The sequence below is a fragment of the Pristiophorus japonicus genome, chromosome 16 (genome assembly GCF_044704955.1).
Source record: "Pristiophorus japonicus isolate sPriJap1 chromosome 16, sPriJap1.hap1, whole genome shotgun sequence".
In the NCBI taxonomy this organism is placed as follows: domain Eukaryota; kingdom Metazoa; phylum Chordata; class Chondrichthyes; family Pristiophoridae; genus Pristiophorus; species Pristiophorus japonicus.
This window is the reverse complement of record NC_091992.1, coordinates 63,829,813-63,843,848: the sequence shown is the minus strand read 5'-3', so window position 1 is coordinate 63,843,848 and position 14,036 is coordinate 63,829,813. Positions and strand designations below refer to the sequence as shown.

At 51.0% G+C, this 14,036-nt stretch overlaps 1 pseudogene; it reads right to left on the bottom strand.

The window, feature by feature from the left end:
- LOC139226554 (aurora kinase B-B-like) overlaps positions 1–14,036 on the bottom strand; it is a 44,303-nt pseudogene that overhangs the window by 9,857 nt on the left and 20,410 nt on the right.

The following is a 14,036-nucleotide window of genomic DNA, read 5'->3' as shown; positions in this document are numbered from 1 at the left end:
GCCCAACCCTGTCACCGGCGAGCGCGGGGTGCCCTGAGCCCGTGCCCTTGACTAGTATCAGAGGGGCTCGGGCGCGGGCAAGATAAGAAAAAGGGGGGGAGGGGGTGGAGCGCGAGGCCTCGGCAGACATGGAGGTCTCCCTGCCTCCGCGCACCCCCAGGAACAAAAGGAGGCGCCACTCCAATGAGGCGGAGGGGGAACAACATCCCTCCGCGGAGGAGTCGGTGCCTGCCGTGTGTCCCGCGTCCCCAAACCGCGCCGTAGGCGTGAGGAATCTGTCCCCGGGAAGGGTGAGGCAGTCGAGGCTGCCCAGCCGCTGCCTCCCGGGGATGGCGTGAAAGATCTGCCTGTCGTGGGGCCAGCGGAGGAATGCGTTGCCGCCGGGTCGAGCATCCCGGGGACTGAGGTGGGCGGGGCCGAAAAGGCCGTACCCGAGACCGCCCAGCTATTATCCAACTTCCCCTGGGTGTCGCTCGGCCCGGAAGAAACGGCAATGAATGATTTTAACGAGTCTGTACACGCTGGGCCAGGGGGTGGCGGCGGGGAGGGGGAAAGAACAACCACCCTCGCCCCCTACTTTAGAGCTGGGGTACTTGGTGGACCCGGAACATTACTTTGACCAGGTCTCTCCGTGTTCCCCGGTTCCTGGAGCGGAGGAGGAACCCCTTCCGCTGTCGCTTCCCGACCCAGCACCAATTATAAAAGAGCCCAGTGGGGACTCCTCTGCCGACGATCCTGGGGGTGGGATCGGGGCGGAGCCAGGGCCGGATGGAGCGGCCGGGCCGTTTGCCGTACCTCGTGCGGTCGACGGGCCGGCTGCTAGCGGCGACCTCCCAGGAGGAGGACGGGGACTCAGTGGAGGACGCGGGTGAAGATCGAGTCCATCGCCAGTGAGGCGGTGGATCTCCTCGTGCCCGCCGCTGAGTCCCCCCTCATTCCCGTAGAGGATCTCCGGGACATTTTGGTCCAGAGCCAGGGTCGCCGCAACCGAACCCATCTGGCCCGGGAAAGATGGTCCGAGCCGGGGCTGCTCATCGCTTCCGTCCGCATCGCCGAGGTGGGCCCTTATCAAAGGCGCAAGGCCTTGAGCTGCGCCGGCTCAAAAAGTTCCTCGCTGGGCTGCTAAAGGAGTGGAGGTCAACAAACGACTCCACTCCCCCCACCCCCACAATAGGTTAGGTAGAGGTTGCACTATGCTCTTGTCATGAAGATAACCATAGCCAGCCTCAACATCAACGGCGGCAGAGAGACACGCCGTAGATTTAACAATTTTTCGCTCCTGCGGGAGGGGAAATATGCGGCGTGCTTCCTGCAAGAAAGCCACACCGTTCCGGGAGACGAAGCCACGTGGCTCCTGGAATGGCAAGGAGAGGTCCGCATGAGCCACCTCACCGCCACTTCGTGGGGTGGCCATCTTGCTGGCCCCGCATTTTCAGCCGGAGATCTTGGGGGTCGAGGAGCCCGTGCCAGGCCGCTTGCTGCACCCAACGGTTCGCCTGGGGGACGTGCCGCTCCATCTCGTGAACGTGTACGCCCCTCAGCCCGGCCCGCAGCAAACGCGCTTCTTTGAAGAGGTGTCCGCTCTTCTTGGCTCCGTCGACGTCGGCGACTGCATTGTCCTCGGGGGGGATTTTAACTGCACCCTTGAGGCGAGGGACCGCTCCGGTGCCCCGCAGAGCATGACGGCAATGGAGAAGTTGAGGGACCTGGTCGGGTCCTTCGACTTGGTGGACGTCTGGCGAAATCTCCATCCCGACTCCAGCGCCTTTACTTGGGTGAGGCCTGGAGTAGGATGGTCGAGTCGACCGCCTTTACGTGTCTCGGGCGTGCGTTTCCTGCGTCCGGTGCCGTGTTCGCACCACCTGGTGTGGGCGGAGCTCGCTTCGCTCCGCGCGAGGACGGGGTCCGCGTACTGGCATTTTAACAACCGGCTGCTGGAGGATGTGCGGTTCCAGGACTCGTTCCTTCTCCAGTCGGCCCAGAAACGACAGAAGCAGGGGGGCTTCCCCTCCTTGAGGCTATGGTGGGACGTGGGCAAGGCTCACGTCCGCGTCTTCTGTCAAGAGTACGCGAGGGGGTCGACCAAGAGGCGGGCGGCCAGGGTCGGGCGCCTAGAAAAAGTGGTGCTCGACCTGGAGTCCCGTCTCGGTCAAGTCGTCAGGGACCCGGCCCTGCGGACGATGTACGAAGCGAAGAAGGCCGCGCTGAAGGACCTGCAGCTCGTCGGGTCCCGAGGCGCGTTCGTGAGGTCGCGGATCCGGTTCCTGCGGGATCTGGACCGCGGCTCCCACTTCTACTCGCTGGAAAAAAGACGGTGTCCGTAAGCAGCTCTTGACGCTGCTGGCCGACGAAGGCTCTCTCGTCTCGAATCCGGAGAGTGTCAACAACAGGGCCCGTGAATATTACGGGGCCCTGTTCTCTCCGGAGTCATCCAGCGAGGAAGCGCGTAGAGTTTTGTGGGAGGACCTGCCGAAGGTCAGCCCGGAGGGCGCTGAAAATCTGGAAGCTCCGCTAAGCCTGGCGGAGCTGACTGGCGCCCTCGACCGGCTCTCGAGGGGAAAAGCCCCGGGGCTGGATGGGCTGACCGTGGAGTTCCACAGGGCGTTCTGGGACGTTGTGGGGAGCGACTACGCGCGGGTCCTGGGGGAAAGTCTGGCGACCGGGGAGATGCCCCTCTCTTGGCGCAGGGCAGTCATCGTCCTGCTGCCTAAGAAGGGCGATTTCCGCCTCCTTAAGAACTGGCGCCCGGTCTCCCTCCTCAGCACGGACTACAAAATCTTCACCAGGGCAATGTCTGCTCGCCTTGGTGCCGTGCTGGACCACATGATCCACCCCGACCAGTCCTACACGGTCCCGGGCCGGACAATCCACGATAACATCCATCTGGTCCGGGACCTCATCCATTATTCCCAGGAGGCTGGTCTGTCGGTCGCCTTCCTATCCCTCGACCAAGAGAAGGCGTTCGACAAGGTGGATCACGACTATCTGTTCGGAACTCTGCGCGCTTTCGGGTTCGGGACGCATTTCGTCGCCCAGATCCGACTATTGTACGCCGCCGCGGAGTGTCTGATTAAGGTTAACGGGTCCTTGACGGCGCCCCTTCGCTTTGGGAGAGGGGTGCGCCAGGGATGCCCCATGTCCGGCCAGTTATATGCCGTCTGCGTGGAGCCTTTCCTGCGGACGAGGTTGACGGGACTGGCTCTGCAAGGGCCGGGCGTGGAGGTCGCCCTCTCGGCTTACGCCGACGACGTGCTCCTCGCGGTAGAGGATCCCGCTGACCTGCGGAGGATGAGTGAGCGCCAGGAGATTTACTCGGCCGCATCCTCCGCCAGAATCAACTGGGAAAAATGTTCCGGACTCCTGGTGGGTCAGTGGCGGGTGGACTCCCTGCCGGAGGAGCTCAGGCCTTTTGCCTGGAGCACGACCCATCTCCTCTATCTGGGAGTCTACCTTAGCCCCGACGAGGAAGCCTGGCCGGCGAACTGGCAAGAGCTGGAGGCCAAGGTCACCGCTCGCCTAGGGCGCTGGACAGGATTGCTCCGAGTGCTGTCCTACAGGGGTCGAGCGCTAGTCATAAACCAGCTGGTGGCCGCCATGTTGTGGTACCGGCTGGTCACTTTGACCCCTCCCCCTGCGTTTGTCGCCAAGATACAGAAGAAGCTGGTGGACTTCTTCTGGAACAACAGGAAGCACTGGGTCTCTGCGGCAGTCTTGAGGCTCCTGCTTGGGGAGGGCGGTCAGTTGTTGGTGTGAATCAGCACCCAGCTCGCGACTTTCCGTCTTCAGACCCTGCAGAGATACCTTTACGTCGAGCCCCCTCCTAGGTGGCGTGCTCTGGCGATGTATTTCTTCCGCCAACAGCACAGCCTCAACTACGACACGCAGCTCCTGTTTGAGAGTGTGGGGGGCGTCAGGACCGCCCTCCGGGATCTGCCTGTCTTTTACAAGGAACTCATCAGGGTCTGGAACAAAGTCTCCACCAAGCGCAGCTCTCCACCGGCTGGAGTGGCGGCTGTCCTGCAGGAGCCGCTGCTCGGGAATCCGTACCTCCACGACCGAGGTTTAGGGTGGCGGTCGGACGAGAGGGCTGTGGCTGGTGAGGTGACCAGGGTCAAGGACCTGCTCGATGGCGGAGGAGCGGGCTGGATGGCGCCAGACACGCTGGCGCGGCGCCTAAATTCTGCCAACGTCCGCCACGCGGCCGATGCCATCGAGTCGCTAAAAAGAGCTGTGGGCCCCGACTCCGTTAGGGGCATCGAGGAGGCTCAAGCACGTGGGGAGATCCTGTCCGAACTGACCCCCGTCCGGACAGAATTCCTCATCGGCGCCAAACCCCGGAACCTCCCTCGGGGGCCGGCGCCTCACAACTTGAGCCGCCTCGGGGAAATCCCCTCCGTGCCTTTCAGTTCCGCGCGGAGGGGTTTCCTGTACGGGCTGCTCCTGCACACTCTCAACTTCGCCATCCTCGCCTGCCGTCCGGACACGCCATGGCGTACCATCTTGCCGTCCGGAGGAGGCGGGGGTCCCCGATGGAGGGCACTCTACGCAGGGGTCCTCCCACTATTTGTCGGGGACTTGGCCTGGAGGGTGGTGCACGGAGCAGTGCCGTGCAATAAATTTTTACGCCGGTTCACGGGCTCCCAGGCCGCCTGCAATTTTTGCGGTCTGGAAAAGTCAGTGTTCCATGTTTTTATTGAGTGCACGAGGTTGCAGCCCCTGTTCTGTTATTTAAAGGGGCTGCTCCTGAAATTCTGGCTGCACTGCAGTCCCACACTCCTGATCTTCGGGCACCCTGTGCGGAGGGGAGCGGGTAGGTCCGAGGGCCTCCTCGTAGGACTGCTCCTGGGCACGGCCAAGGGGGCCATCAGCTGGTCCAGGCAGCGGGCGGTCGTTCAGCCAGACTGCCTGCCTCTCTTCCGCGCATACATCTGGTCCAGGGTGTCCTTGGAGATGGAGCACGCGGTGTCCACCGGTACGCTCGCGGCCTTCCCCGAGGTGGGCACCGGAGGGACTGGAGTGCATCATCATGCCCGGCAACCAAATTTTAATTTGATTTTATGTTTTTAAGTTAATTTGTTTTAATTGCCGGTGCTTTTAGTGTCCCCCTTCCCTTTTATAGGGGGCACTTGGGAAAAAAAAAAAGTGTGATTCTGTGCCCAAAAAAACCCCCAAAAAATAAAAAAAAGGGCCTTGTAAATGTTGGTGTTTCCCCCAGATCGGGGGGCATGGTTTAATGTTTTTTGTTTACTCCTAAAAGAGTTTCATGCACAAGGACCCCCAGGTCCCTCTGCACCGCAGTATGTTGTAATTTCTCCCCATTCAAATAATATTCCTTTTGCTGGTTTCCCCCCTTCCCCCCCCCCCCCCCCCCCCCCAAGGTGGATGACGTCACATTTTCCAACATTGTATTCCATCTGCCAAACTTTAGCCCATTCACTTAACCTATCTAAATCTCTTTGCAGCCTCTGTGTCCTCCACACAACCCACTTTCCCACTAATCTTTGTGTCATCTGCAAATTTTGGTGCACTACACTCTGTCCCCTCTTCCAGGTCATCTATATATATTGTAAACAGCTGTGGTCCCAGCACAGATCCCTGTGGCACACTAACCACCGATTTCCAACCCGAAAAAGGACCCATTTATCCTGACTCTCTGCTTTCTGTTAGCCAGCCAATTCTCAATCCATGCTAATACATTTCCTCTGACTCTGCATACCTTTATCTTCTGCAGTAACCTTGTGTGGCACCTTATCGAATGCCTTTTGGAAATCTAAATACATCACATCCATCGATACACCGCTATCCACCATGCTCGTTATATCCTCAAAGAATTCCAGTAAATTAGCTAAACATGATTTCCCCTTCATGAATCCATGTTGCGTCTGCTTGATTGCACTATTCCTATCTAGATGTCCCACTATTTCTTCCTTAATGATAGCTTCAAGCATTTTCCCCACTACAGATGTTAAACTAACCGGCCTATAGTTACCTGCCTTTTGTCTGCCCCCTTTTTTAAAAAAAAACAGAGGCGTTACATTAGCCGCTTTCCAATCCACGGGTACCTCCCTAGAGTCCAGAGAATTTTGGTAGATTATAACAAATGCATCTGCTATAACTTCTGCCATCTCTTAATACCCTGGGATGCATTTCATCAGGACCAGGGGACTCATCTACCTAGAGTCCCATTAGCCTGTCCAGCACTACCCCCCCTAGTGATAATCTCAAGGTCCTCCCTTCCCACATTCCCGTGACCAGCAATTTTTGGCATGGTTTTTGTGTCTTCCACTGAAGACCGAAGCAAAATAATTGTTTAAGGTCCCAGCCATTTCCACATTTCCCATTATTAAATCCCCCTTCTCATCTTCTAAGGGACCAACATTTACTTTAATCACTCTTTTCCATTTTATATATCGGTAAAAGCTTTTACTATCTGTTTTTAAGTTTTGCGCAAGTTTACTTTCGTAATCTATCTTTCCTTTCTTTATTGCTGTCTTAGTCATTCTTTGCTGTCATTTAAAATTTTCCCAATCTCCTAGTTTCCCCACTAACCTTGGCCACCTTATTATGCATTGGGTTTTAATTTGACACTCTCCTTTATTTATTTCCTTGGTTATTCCTTCTCTTTCACTGGAATATATTTATGTTGAGCACTATGAAAGAGCTCCTTAAAAGTCCTCCACTGTTCCTCAATTGTGCCACCGTTTAGTCTGTGTTCCCAGTCTACTTTAGCTAACTCTGCCCTCATCCTACTGTAGTCCCCTTTGTTTAAGCATAGTACACTCATTTGAGACACTACTTCCTCACCCTCAATCTGTATTACAAATTCAACCATACTGTGATCACTCAGAGAGGATCTTTTACTTGGAGATAGTTTATTATTGCTGTCTCATTACACAGGACCAGATCTAAGATAGCTTGCTCCCTTGTAGGTTCTGTAACATACTGTTCTAAGAAACAATCCCATATGCATTCTATGAATTCCTCCTCAAGGATACCCCGTGCGATTTGATCTGACCAATCGATATGTAGGTTAAAATTCCCCATGATTACTGCCGTTCCTTTTCCACATGCCTCCATTATTCCCTTGATTATTGTCCGCCCCACCGTGAAGTTATTATTTGGGGGCCTATAAACTACACCCACCAGTGACTTTTTCCCCTTACTATCTCTAATCTCCACCCACAATGATTCAACATTTTATTGATTAGAGCAGATTTATTAACAGAGCTCCCCCACCTCATTTCCCTTCTTGCCTCTTTCCGAATTGTCAGATACCCCTGTATGTTTAATTCCCAGTCTTGGCCACCCTGCAACTACGTTTCTGTAATGGCCACCAAATCATACCCATTTGTAGTGATTTGTGCCGTCAACTTATTTACTTTATTTCGAATGCTGAGTGTGTTTAGGTAGAGTGTTTTAATACTAGTTTTTAAACCATGATTTTTAGTTTTGACCCCTCCTGCAGTCCCTTTATATTCATACATATTGTCGTTATCCCAGTAGCACTTATCCCAGTGCTACTCTGCTCTGTTGCATCCTGCCTTTTGGGGTCCTTTTCATCGGAGCTCTTACCCACTCTTAACTAGCTCAAAGCCCTCTCCTGGGTTCTGAATACTCCTTGCATTGAGGCACCAAGCTTTCAGGCTAGCCTTTTTATTACATTTTCACCCTTTAGAATTTTGCTGTAGTGGCCCTTTTTGTTTTTTGCCTTGGATTTGTCTGCCCTCCACTTGTACTCATCTCCTCTGTCTTTTGCTTCTGTCTCCATTTTGTTTCCCTCTGTCTCCCTGCATTGGTTCCCATCCCCCTGCCATATTAGTTTAACTCCTCCCCAACAGCACAAGCAAACACTCCCCCTAGGACATTGCTTCCGCTCCTGCCCAGGTGCAGGTTCAGCACTTTACAGGGAGACGTTCCAAGCCAGTCACCTCGATGACTGGTGCTCCTTCGCCTCCCAGCAACATTGTTAATGGAGGTTACACAAGGTGCAAAGCACAAGACAATGACAGGAGAACAGAATTAGCCAGCACTTTACAACCAAGATATGTCATTTACTGATTCTCACTCACAGTGGCTGTTCTCTGCTCAGTGAAACAGCCGGATTGCTGCAGCTCTTTGTACAGCTCTCCTCGAGGGGCATATTCTATCAGGTAAATTCTCGTCCGATCGAAGAAATAGTTGTACAGCCTCAAGATATTTGGATGCCTGAAATTGAAAAAGTATTGGATCACGGGTGCTCTTTGCAACAAATGGCCAACCACCACAGGCCTGGAACCTCCTTCCCTTAGATGGCATTGACTGGTCAGCTCATTGTGGATCAAATTCTGTCGAGGTCACGGAACAAACCTACTCTAGTGAGGAATGCATTTGGGCAAAAGCTTTGGGCTGATTTTAGGGGACAGGTGGTTCACGTATTCAGGTACAATGAGACTCCGTATACAGGAACCCTACCTAGAAAAAGCACGCCACTACCCCAGCAATGCGATTTTGCCTCTTCTCATACTGCTACGGTTGTCAAATGAGTGTATTGAGGTCTCTGCTAGGAACTAGGATGAGGCTGTCCAAGTTCACCAAGCATCAGACAGCTAACAGGCATTTCTGACATCAATTTGAGCTGGATGCAAAACCAAGCCCTAGAACAGGTCAGCATTCTAATCCACTGCACTGGAGTTCCCAGGGAGGGCAACGATTTCTGTTTCTGTCCACAAAGGAATTTACAATGTACACAGGTAAGACACAGGTTTGGTGCTCATTTGAATATGAAACAATGGCTGCAGCCCAGCAATACATTTCAACACTCACTGCACATGCAGCTGTCCCAGACTCCAGTGCCTGTCCCCAATCCCACAGCCTCGTTGGAAGGAATTGCATCAGCTTTTGGCTAATCAAAAGAGGGGACATTTTGTGATGTGCAGCTTTTAATGTAAAGTTCTCTTCTTTTTGGAAGTGGAGAGAAAAACAAGCACCAAACATTGTCCTGCGCTGCACCCTAAATGAGGTCATGCAAGAAGACACTGGAATGACAGATACTGTGCTTTCCAACAACGTACAAACTAAAACTATTTCCTCTGGTGTAAGAGGCCAAAACAAGGGGGCATAACCTTCACATTAGAGCTAGACCGTTCAGGAGTGAACCTGCCAAGCACTTGGGATAGGTGAGCAACAGGTAGGAAGCATCTTTTCACAAAGGGTCGTGGAAATCTGGAATTCTCACCCCCAAAAAGCTGACGAGGCTGGGCCAATTGAAATATGGAACCAAGGCGAGTGAATGAGGTTAAGATGCAGATCAGTCATGATCGAATTGAATGGCCTCCTCCTGTTCCTATTCCTCTCCTACTTCACAACCCATGTCACAAGGCTACCTGCAAATACCAAAAAGTGCCTGTAAAATAAAGAGTGAAAATAATTTCTCCAGGAAGGACTGTACTTCTAAGCAGCACAGAGATGGGCCTGGGTAAAAGAGACAGACACTGACTTACTTGAGGCGAGACTGTATTTCAATCTCTCGGCGGAGTTGATGCTCAACATTCTCTTTCTCGAGCTGGGATTTGAAAAGCACCTTCAGTGCCAGGATAAACTGTGAATCCCGTTCACGAGCCAAGTACACATATTTCCAAATTTGCCTTTTCCAAGAGGGCGTCCGATGTCAATGGACCACTTTCTGATTTCAAAAACAACATTCCTTTAGTTTGGATTCAAATGTAAAGCTCAAACTTACTGAGACTCCGATTGTAACTGTGGAGAATAAAGAAATGATGGAACAGGAAAACAAAAGCAAGGACTCAAACAGGGGATACAGCACATTTTTATACACATTTCCTGTATTCGAGGATTTGTTTTTCATGTATGGACAGAATTTTGATTATCATTTAAAGCTCCAGAGGTTTTGATTTGGTTACTGAGGTTACTGGAGGTACACGACATGGTGTCAGGACTGCTGCAGGTAGTCAGTGGCCATTTCTGACTTTGCAATACTCTGGATCTACATTCTGTCTCAAGCTAGAGTGAGAATGATCAACATCACGGATTAATAGTCACAATCTCGGTTTAACACAAGAATATACTTCTTTTAAAAAAATAACTGGAAGAGAATTCATGATCATGAGCGAAGACTTAAGCATATTAACATTCCCCGGCTAATGTTTGGTATCACCCAGAAAATTGGGGGGGGGGGGGGGGGGGGGCAAACAGGCAAACTACTTGCTTCTTCCAGGGGTGAAAATAGACAGAAGTCACTTCAGACTGATCCAAGCAAGTGCCTCAAGCTGAGAGAGCACAGTATCTGACCAGGCTGCCGACTTGTCCTATCCAGCTGCCACACAATGCCCAATCCTAATGGCAGTCCAGAACCAGCAATTGATCCTGGTTCTCTGTTGTTAAAAGCAATGTGTCAATAAGTCAGAAAGTACAAGGTGTTAACTGACCTCAGCACTGTTGGCCTAGCAAGAGGAAAACTAGACTAGGATGCCACCATTGCATTGCTATCCGGGGGCACGGTGGGGATATAGCTGATCTCCTGTGGCTTTGCTCAGTGAGTCAGAGACTATGCTGAGTGTGAAGGAAGCCTGGGGCTTACAGGAAGTGCATGCAATCGGCAAGAAAAGGCCTCTCACCTCCTTATGACATCCCAAAGCAAGTCACAGCCAATCCATTGCTTTTTGAAGTGCAGTAAATGTGGCAACAGATCCAGCAAAGAGATCAACTGAGCATAACCCTGCCAAAGGAACAGCAGATTTGGCTCATTGAACAAATGAAAGACACTTACTTAACTAACTGCTGGCTTTCAGGTTCTGGCCCCAGTCTTTGAACTCCACATCCCAGAGCTACAGAAAAGATTGAAAGCACATACATGGGTTCATTTTCCATTTAGCACTTGTTTAAATAGGACATTGACAATTTGTTCATGGACAACCTGTCGCACAATAAGCTCATTCAGTTTTCAAAAGTTACTGCATTTCAACATTAATGAATGGAAGAGATTACCTACCTTGTAGTGTCATCTTTGTTCCTCGACAGTGTGGACAGAGCAGACGCAGACTTGTAAAAGAAACAGAAAATAAGTGCAGGAGTAGGCCATTCAGCCCTTCGAGCCTGCACCGCCATTCAATGAGTTCATGGCTGAACATGCAACCTCAGTTCCCCATTCCTGCTTTCTCGCCGTACCCCTTGATCCCCCAGTAGTAAGGACGACATCCAACTCCTTTTTGAATATATTTAGTGAATTGGCCTCAACAACTTTGTGGTAGAGAATTCCACAGGTTCACCACTCTCTGGGTGAAGAAGTTTCTCCTCATCTCGGTCCTAAATGGCTTACACCTTATCCTTAGACTGTGACCCCTGGTTCTGGACTTCCAACATAGGGAACATTCTTCTTGCATCTAACCTGTCTAAACCCATCAGAATTTTAAACGTTTCTATGAGATCCCCTCTCATTCTTCTGAACTCCAGTGAATACAAGCCCAGTTGATCCAGTCTTTTTTGATATGTCAGTCCCACCATCCTGGGAATCAGTCTGGTGAACCTTCGCTGCACTCCCTCAATAGCAAGAATGTCCTTCCTCAAGTTAGGAGACCAAAACTGTACACAATACTCCAGGTGTGGCCTCACCAAGGCCCTGTACAACTGTAGCAACACCTCCCTGCCCCTGTAATCAAATCCCCTCGCTATGAAGGCCAACATGCCATTTGCTTTCTTAACCGCCTGCTGTACCTGCATGCCAACCTTCAATGACTGATGTACCATGACACCCAGGTCTCATTGCACCTCCCCTTTCCCTAATCTGTCATCATTCAGATAATAGTCTGTCTCTGTTTTTACCACCAAAGTGGATAACCTCACATTTATCCACATTATACTTCATCTGCCATGCATTTGCCCACTCACCTAACCTATCCAAGTCACTCTGCAGCCTGATAGCATCCTCCTCACAGCTCAACTTTGTGTCATCCACAAATTTGGACATACTACATTTAATCCCCTCGTCCAGATCATTAATGTACAATGTAAACAGCTGGGGCCCCAGCACAGAACCTTGCGGTACCCCACTAGTCACTGCCTGCCATTTTGAAAAAGTATCCATTCCTACTCTTTGCTTCCTGTCTGCCAACCAGTTCTCAATCTACATCAGCATACTACCCCCAATCCCATGTGCTTTAACTTTGCACATTAATCTCTTGTGTGGGACCTTGTCGAAAGCCTTCTGAAAGTCCAAAAACACCACATCAACTGGTTCTCCCTTGTCCACTCTACTGGAAACATCCTCAAAAAATTCCAGAAGATTTGTCAAGCATGATTTCCCTTTCACAAATCCATGCCGACTTGGACCTTTCATATCACCTCTTTCCAAATGCGCTGCTATGACATCCTTAATAAATGATTCCATCATTTTACCCAGTACCGATGTCAGGCTGATTGGTCTATAATTGTGTTTTCTCTCTCCCTCCTTTTTTTAAAAAAAGTGGGGTTACATTGGCTACCCTCCACTCCATAGGAACTGATCCACAGTCTATGGAATATTGGAAAATGACTCAATGCATCCGCTATTTCCAAGGCCACCTCCTTAAGTACTCTGGGATCCAGTCCATCAGGCCCTGAGGATTTATCGGCTTTCAATCCCATCCACTTCCCCAACACAATTTCCCGACTAATAAGGATTTCCCTCAGTTCCTCCTTCTTACTAGACCCTCTGACCTCTTATATCCGGAAGGTTGTTTGTGTCCTCCTTAGTGAATACCGAACCAAAGTACTTCAATTGGTCTGCCATTTCTTTGTTTGGACATAGTCTCAGAATAAGGGGCCGCCCATTTAAAACTGAGATGAGGAGGAATTTCTTCTGAGGGTTGTAAATCTATGGAATTCTCTGCCTCAGAGAACTGTGGAGGCTGGGTCATTGAATATATTTAAGGCGGAGAGAGAGACAGATTTTTGAGCGATATGGGAATAAAGGGTTATGGGGAGCGGACAGGGAAGTGGAGCTGAGACCATGATCAGATCAGCCATGATCTGACACAGACTGTAATTCCCATATTGGACTGTTCAGTCACCCAAGAACTCACTTTTAGAGTGGAAGCAAGTCTTCCTCAATTGAGGAACTGCCTATGATGATGATGATATTAAATGGCACAGCTGGCTCAAGGGGCCATGTGGCCGACTCCCGCTCCTATTTCTTATGTTCTTATCAACAGTGTCCGACTACCTCTTACCAGAATATAGGCAGAGCATTTTGGTGCTACGGTTCATAATTCAGTGACATTTAGGAGTAGTTATGGAAAAGGACAGAGACCACGATTAAAAGTTCTAACTTGGTGTAAAGCCAATTTTGCTAAGCCGATGTGTTTTAGCCAGTGGACTGGAAACAGCTACTTGTGGGCAGGCCACATTGTCCGCATGCCAGACACGAGACTCCCAAAGCAAATGAGCCAAAGGTGGACAGAGGAAACGTTACAAGGACACCCTCAAAGCCTCCCTGATAAAGTGCAACCTCCTCACGGACACCTGGGAGTCCCTGGCCAAAGACCGCCCAAAGTGGAGGAAGTGCATCCGGGAGGGTGCTGAGCACCTCAAGTTTCATCGCCGAGAGCATGCAGAAACCAAGCGCAGACAGCGGAAAGAACGTGCGGCAAACCTGTCCCACCCACCCTTGCCCTCAACGACTGTCTGTCTGTCCCACCTGTGGCTCTCGTATTGGACTGTTCAGCCACCTTAGGACTCATTCTAAGAGTGGAAGCAAGTCTTCCTTGATTCCGAAGGACTGCCTATGATGATGACTTGAAGGTAAATCAATGTCAGAGCTGTGGGAGGCATTGAAGGAGGAGATCCTGAGGGCTCAGAGCAACTATGTTCCCTTAAAGAAAAAGGGTGGGACTAAAATGTGCAGTCCCTAGATGCCAAGGGACATACAGGGTAGGATTTAAAAAAAAAAAAAGGCTTTTGATAGACACCAAGGGCTCAATACTGCAGAAACTCTAGAAGGGTAAAGAAAATGCAGGGGTGCAATTAAAAAGGAAATTAGGAAAGCAAAGCGAGCATGAAAACAT